Source organism: Choloepus didactylus, chromosome 3 (genome assembly GCF_015220235.1).
Source record: "Choloepus didactylus isolate mChoDid1 chromosome 3, mChoDid1.pri, whole genome shotgun sequence".
In the NCBI taxonomy this organism is placed as follows: Eukaryota; Metazoa; Chordata; class Mammalia; order Pilosa; family Megalonychidae; genus Choloepus; species Choloepus didactylus.
In genome coordinates, this window is record NC_051309.1 from 94,395,199 (window position 1) to 94,403,191 (window position 7,993).

Genomic DNA, 7,993 nt, shown 5'->3' on the forward strand with positions numbered 1-7,993 from the left:
GACTTATTAATCTACAACATGATTAAAAAGATACATCATATTTCTTATTAACTAGGTAAGAGAGAAAAATGATTTTTGAAAATAAAAGGACCTTGAATTCACAAGGTCTTTTAAGTATGGCTTTATTTTGGAAATGTTCATTGGCAGATGTCCAAGCTCTTAATTGTTTCTGAAGCAGGCAGTTCTAAAATAGTTTATAGCTCATAAAGCTGAGAACAATAAAAATACACCAATACCTACCTAACAGATGGAGCTGTGAATCAGGTTTGGAAACTTATATACTGCCTAACCATGGAGGGAAAATTTGTGACAGATAAAGAACTTACTATATTACTCTATATGAACTGACACACATAATATCAGCATTGGTCAGAGCGGTCTGACCAATGCCAACATCAAGTCAGAGTATATTTTTAACCCATTAGTGTTAGGATCCTGTTTGGGAATCTGATGAAAGCTGTGGGCAAAATTTTGAAGCCCATCTACAAACCCCCCCACTCAAGGATTTTACGAGATTAAGAACCCCTGATGTTGATGAAGTACTAGAGAACGCATTAATCAATCCTCAAGCATATATAATGAACCTCTTCGTATACATAGCCCAAGTCTCTGGGTGATATGAGAGAAATATCTCTGTCCCAGCCTAGCAGGAGTTTAAGAGACAAGACAAGCACACATTGTCAGGTGACAATTCCCTTGGGGTGGTGGAGAGCTCCGGGTAGGAAGTGTGTATAGATCATGGAAGGCTGCAGTGAAAACTGTGTGTCTATAATTATCTTGGTCAGGAGTTGATCTGTGTGGACCTCTTCCTTGCTTACCACAGTCTTTTAGGCTTTGATATTTGGTCCTGTCTCTGTGGTGTTGTTTCTGGAACTCACAATCAGTTCCCAGTTCTGGCTTAGTGTCTGATCTCTCTGCCTGTGCAATCTCCCCATCCCCTACATCAACCACCACATCCTTCTTGGCACTGAACCATTTCATGTTACTGACCTAATCTCAGCTCTGTCTTGGTTATTAACCTTTGGTCACCCTCTGGGTCAACTGCTGGCCACTGGTTCTTGTAGGATTTACTCTACCCATCTTTCCACATCCCAGCCCTTCTATTGGCTTAGTCATGCTCTCATTAGGTCTTAAGTAGAGGCTTCACACACAGGAAACAATTACCAACTAAGAGAGTAGCAAAAAATGCAAAATATTTTGTAAAATATAATGTGACTAATGTAGTTAACTGCTATTTTTCTAGTAATAACCTTAAAAGCAGAAGCAATGAAAATAAAAGGAGAAAAAATAGGTCATAGGTAAGGTAACTTTGGAAGTCAGGCTAAAGAGTTTGGCCTTTATTCATTAGGTAAAAGGGAGCTCTGGAAGGTTTTCTTGCTGAAAGGTAGGAAGAATTAGAAGAAAAGAATATGAAATGCTGTATCGATCAGCAAAGGCTGGGTTATGTTGTAGTAACAAACAACCCTCAAATACCTGGGGCTTACAACAACAAAGCTACATTTTTCATTCATGCTTGAATGTTTTTTGCATGTCTGTTGCAATTCTGCTCCCTGTTGTCTTCACTCTGGAATCCAGGCTGACTAAGCAGTTTCCTTGGCAGAAAAAAAGAAAAATAGCAAACTACACTTAGTTCTTAAAGCTTTTGCCAGGTGTATACACATCACTTCTGCCCATATTTAATTGTCCAAAGCAAGCCATATGGCCGCACCTGAGTTCAGTGGGGTGGGAGAGTATAATCCTCCCACAGAGAGGAGAAAGAGTAGGTAAGAGAATCAGAAAATAGATTTCAGTCAAGAATGGAATGACAGGACAACCTGTTGAAAAGAAGTGTCAGGAAATAGGAAAGAAATAGGAAGAGAAGAAAATAAAAAAGGCACAAGGAAAGTTGAATAAAAAGGTGGAGATAAAAGAGATAAATGAGGAAAGAGAGAGGAAAGTAGGGTATAAATCAGAGACAGCTCAACAGAAGATAAATAATTGAGAGAACTCAGACAGAAATATATGGGGTTACATTCTCTTGGAGCAATACCAAATGTATGGTTCTATACAGTTGTAAGAGGTAGATAGCAGATTTGACTCTATTCTTGTTGGCCAAAGGAAAGAAGGAAATAAATCAGTGCTAGATTTCATAATGTCCCACAATGTAAAAAAAAAAAAACAAACCACAAAAAAGCATATAATACACTATGTGAAGCAGCAGATGATGTCCCTACAGCATTTCTGCAATAAGTTTCTTAAAGCTATTTCTTACAGAATCCCTCAGTAGTTAAGTGATAAGGCTAAAGTCCAACTCAGTAAAAGAAATTCTCTGAGACTCTAACAAACGATCTGTGATAAATTGGTTTTTGTTTTTCCGTAAGATGTTAACATTAGGAAACCTCCAAAAATATAGCTGCTAGTTGTGATTGAATTCTGATCTCTGTTCTGTGGTTCTAGCTGGAGACTAGTTTTATGCACTACTGCCTAAATATGGGCATGTTTGTAGGGCGATAGGGTTGGTCCTCTAGGAGAAGCCAAGGTCTTCTTGGGTAAGACTCATTCTGAGGGAACAGGAAGCTAGGCAGGCAAGATTAGCTCACAGTTAGGGTGGAATGGTTTATTTTCTTTAGATTTAACCCCAGCCCAGCCCTCAATGGACTTGACTATATCCCAGAAAGAGGCACTCTGAGTTTAAATGCAATGAACCATTTTAATTAAGTCTCTTGAAAATGCTAAGACATAAACAGCCCTGCACAGCAGGCTTTAGTGCATGGATGATTCCAGAGCACAGAGAGTCACTTTAGCATTGCAGTGACTCCAGGTATGGGCCACAGTGCACAGTGGAGACTCTTGGGGGCGGGGGGCAGTAGTAGCGTTGAATGGCAGCAGCGGTGCTCAGCTGAGACAGTAGTGCCTGGTGAACTTGGTGGTGGCTGGCCATGGCAGTGTTCCCATGAGAGGCGGTGGTGTCTGGCAAACATAACGGAGCTCAGTGGGAGGGGGTGATGTCTGATGAGAGTGTCCCAATCATAGCCTTCCAGCAAGGTCAGCCTCACATAGCTTCCCAGGACGTCGATATCCCCGAAGGAGCCAGGGCAAGAGGTCACAAAATAGGAGGCATCACATGGAAATTGGGAATCTGGGGACATATGAGAAATCTCTGAGGGTGTCAAGAAAATAATGATTGAGTTTAATTTTGAGGTGGAGGACTGAGTTTCAAAGAAGTGAAGTTGAGAGTTAAAGTAAGGCTGTGGTGGCCTGAGGAAGGAAACAGGAGATATTAATATATATTTTTTCTTGTGGAATTGTTTAAAATCATTCCCAACGTAACCAAACTCCATAGCTGCTTTGATGTGGGCTAGTTCATGATGATATTTTGCACCTGTGTGTGAGTAGATTTTCATGTAATAGTTGAGTTCTATCTGTTTTTTTATTTCCTAAATCTTTCATCACAGTAGTGAGAAATCTTATTCTTTTTGTCCTCTGAGAAATTGTAATCACTGTTAAAAGATCCCAAAGAACTTAGCCTGATAGTGTTTGGCTATGAATATGAACTGTCAAACTCACTGCTTAGGGGCAAGATGTGTGTGACTGAGTCCCAGCCCCGAGAGTTACATGTACATACATACGTCAAGTGCTTTGACTCAGAATTGGCAAATTCTAAGTCGAAGGACATTTGAGGTTGAAGTTCAGTGCCCATAGTTTCCTTGTCCTTCAAGCCTTTGTTACTACTTCCTTCTAGGTGTGTTAGATTTTCAAAGGATATCATATAGGCCTGATGGCTTCTCACTATTCACTGATGTCATTTAAACTACCAGAAATAAATTCTACTATTTCTCCAGCTAAATTACACCAGTTGAGCCCTCTGAGCATGAAATGCCTATTCAAAATTCTTGTTCTCCCTGGGAGAATAGAGAAATGAAGAGTCAGATAGACCTGAATTCAAGTCCCAGCTCTGTTGTTTGCTACCTGTGTGGCCCTGGGCAACTTACTTAACCTCTGTATGCCTCGATATTCTCAGCTGTCTAATGAGGATGAAAATAATACCTACATGATAGGGTAACTGGGAGGAAAAGAGATGATGTTTGTGAAGTGCATAGCCCAATGCATGACCGGACTAAGGACTGATAAATATCAATGGTGATGATGGTCAAGGCCACCAACAGGAGTCCAAATATTACCAGAGATTCTGCCACAAGACCTTCTGTAATAGGATATGGCACGCCTCCTCTTTTCACATGAACTGCTAATATACTCTGTGAGGGATGATTATTTTCAGGCAAAGGGAAGAAACACATCCCTTTTGTCAAGCTCTGCAAATGCAACAGCTGCTTACAGAAATCCCTGGAGTCCTATGAAGTTGTCTTTTCTCAGACAGAACCCTCATTGAGTTTGGGGGACTTTGGGTTGGCTGTTCTCTAGCAACGTGAATTACGTAGCTGCTTTCTTGTTCTGACCTTACCTTGGAATAGACACAGAGCAGCCAATTTACCAAATTGCCTGGTATTTGAATCTCTTTTCCAAGTGAGGGGCAGCTGGAACTCTTTATATTTCTGTGCATTTGACTTGCAGGCTGTGTCTTGTTCACCAAGACAGAAGTTTATACTCGGGTCTTCTCACGGGTGAGGTCACTTTGCTGTTATTAGCCAAAAGCTGCCCTTCTCCAAATCTGTCTTGTTTTTTTGGCTGTAGTGTTAAGTTCCCACTGCAAGATGTTTTAGACTAAGAACTATTGCATGTGTAATGAAGCTGTCCTATTCTGGAAATTTGTGGTCATATTTTCTTCTTGATTTTGAGAAAGGGTATTTGAATTCTTGTCAATATTTCAGCTGTGAAAGAGCATTTGTTATAGACATTTTTATTTAATTGTTAGGGAGATTTTGCTTGGTCTGGTTGTACAAATCAGCATCGGTGTTGCTGCAGCTAAGGCTTGGTTTCTGGAAAATGTTAGGAGAGCTAGATTAGTTTAGAGCCTGCACTGGCAACTGGAAAAGAGACAAAACAAATTATTTACACAATCCCTGTCTTCTTTAGTCTACTTCTTAACTTTATTTTTCCATTGTCATTAATTTTTTTATTTCATTTTTCATTATACCCCTCCCAGTATCTTCTTGAACACTTTTTTCTCTAATCACCCCCTGCCATGAGACTATAATATCATAGATATATTGTTTATCTGCTTATTACTATATGCCTCTCTGTGTTTTATACTTTAAAAAGATTAAATTGTTTTTACTCTCCCCTAGAAACAATTTTTGCATCTCTTGGCTAATAAGCCTCACTCATTTGATGGAAACATGCCTCAGGGGAAATGATAGTCTGGTGTTGACAAATCACTTTATCATTTTAAAGAGAAGCCAGAAATCAGAAACTTTATGTGATTATTAAATATTGAACAATGCTCTTTGGGCCAACTAAAACATTATGGGTTGGGTTGAGTCATGAACACTAATTTTTTTATTAGAGAAATTTCAGGTTTACAGAAAAATCACACAGAAAATACAGAGTTCCCAGTTGTAACAAATGTACCACACTACTGCAATGTGGTTATAATGGAGGTGGGGGTGAGAAAGGAGAGAAGACTAATTTTTGACCTCAATTCCAGATACTTCTCCCCTTCCCCAATTCAATCAATTTTAAACATTATTTTTAAAAATGAACTCTCTAAAAGTATAATTCACATCCTGTCCCTCTCTTGCTTAAAAACTTTTAATAGCAGCTCACTGTCTAGCAAATCAATTCTAAACTTCATGAGTCAGGCACTTAAGCCATCTGTCACTTTAGATGCCATTCACTTATGTGCCATTAATTTACCTACATATCAACATTTTCTCTTCTCCTTGCTTTGTACTGCTCTGCTTATGTTTTTCCTTAGATAGCTTCCTCCACCTGAAATCTTCATGCCTAAATCCTGCCCATGCCTATAGGTCTGACTTAGATGCTTCTTTTTGCAACAAGCCTTCCCTGCTGACTCTGATAGGAAGTTATTTTTTTCTCTAAACTTCAATAGAATATTATTTTTATAAAGGGCTTGGATCACCTGACACAGAGTAAGTGCTATATCCATATTTGTCATGCACTAGAATGTGTTGGCTCAGATGAAGCAACCCATCAACTATTCCCCTTCACTTTCTGCTTCTGGCTTTATCCTGTGACATAAGGAGAACTGCATGTTGTTTTCATTTTTTCCTTTGGCATTTATCACTTTCCAGTATGTGACATAGTTATTTGTATAAAGGTGCTCTCTTCCCTACTAGGTAATTTCAGGCAGGGATTGTTTACTTACATAACTTTGATTACCAATAGTGGCAAATAATAAATATTTGTAGCATGAGCATTTGTGACTCTATTGATTGCTTTATTCACCAGATCATTCCTTCTCACATGCTGCCAAAGTTCCAAATTTCCTGACATGCTATTCAAAGGGGGCCAAAGTGAGAGAAGGCAAATAGAATATAGGAAGGGTAATGTGCAGGCTTCCCATTGGGTTTGCATCAATTTTTCCACCAGCATTAGCTCATATACTGCACTTTTTAAACATTGATCATTGAAGATTTAATTAAAGAACTCTTATGGCTTTTGTTTTAACATGCTGTTGAACATCCTATCAATTTTTAAAATTGGTTTGACATTTTAAAAGGACTAAAGAGGTTACCTGACTTGAATAAGGAACGTATGTCTCACTTACCTTCTTGTGTTCTTAAGTACAGATGAGTGTACTTGAAAATGGCCACAAGAGGGGGGTATGAACCACGGTCACCTTTCCCAAATGAACGGGACCCATGAGTCATTCTTTCTCCAGCTGAACGTATGCTTGCTCCTGATCAATTGTCAATCAAATAATCATACTCCTTCCAGCTGACTGTCAGAGAACAAATGTGGATCTGCCCTTTAAGTGTCCACAGAGAACATACCTTCAACTCTCAGCTGTCTAATCATATAATCCTGATTAGAATAAATATTTATGGAGGATGGCCTGAAGAACATACAGTCTCTCAATTTCTCTGTTATTCTCCCTTTGCATTAAACCAGAACCCTGAGAAAAACCGCATTCTTGGATCACCTTGCTTTGCCCCCTTTGGAATTGTTTATATTGAATTATGATTTGAAATGTTGTCATAAGCTGGTACTGAGGAAATTTTAAGACACAGCTATTTAAAATGTATTACTATATCAATGTAAGGATGTTGTTTACAAAGTCACACAATGTTCTCTTTTTGAGGCCCCATGGGAGAAATTTTGCTCAGAACTCAGAATGCAGGAAAACTTGTTTGTTTTTATTTATGGACTTTGCAAATATTTTAACTCATCATGCTTCCATTATATGCCAGCACTACTGGCTGCTGGAGATATGAGGAGCTAAATAGATGGATTTCTGCCCTCATGGAGCTTTTGATTGTGAGAGAGGTAGATATTAGTTAATTGCTCACATGTATATATAAATGACAAACTGAAAAGTGCATTGAAGGAAAGGGGCCTCACTGTGAGAGCACATAACAGTGGACTGGATTTATCTGAAGAAGTGACAGTTGAATCCAAGGATGAGTAAGAGTTACCTAGGTGAAAGGGTGAGAGCCACTGGCATTCCTGCTATGTAGGAGGTAGTACCATGCATTCTGGCAATGGACAGAATAATTCTTGTGTGGCAGAAGATAAAGGTGGAAAAGGTATGGAGCAAGGCTTGAGGATACAGTGAAGTATGGTGTGTTCCTGCTTGCTAATCTTACCCAGGCTTTAGTTTTACCCTATTTTACTTATTTATATTATTCTTTCATAATAAACATACTTTGGTTGACTACCCTCCAAAATTTTGTACAACATGGGGTACAAATTCAAAATTATTAATCCAAATTGAATTACAAACAGATTCCATTAGAAATGAAATGTAAAATGATTTCATACACACCAGCAAGGCTGCCTTGTGCCCACAGGATGGACTCATGGATACAGGTTACTGCCCCACTTTGGATGAACCTGTGACCTGGAGAACTTGGATCAGCTTTGCTCTGATGGC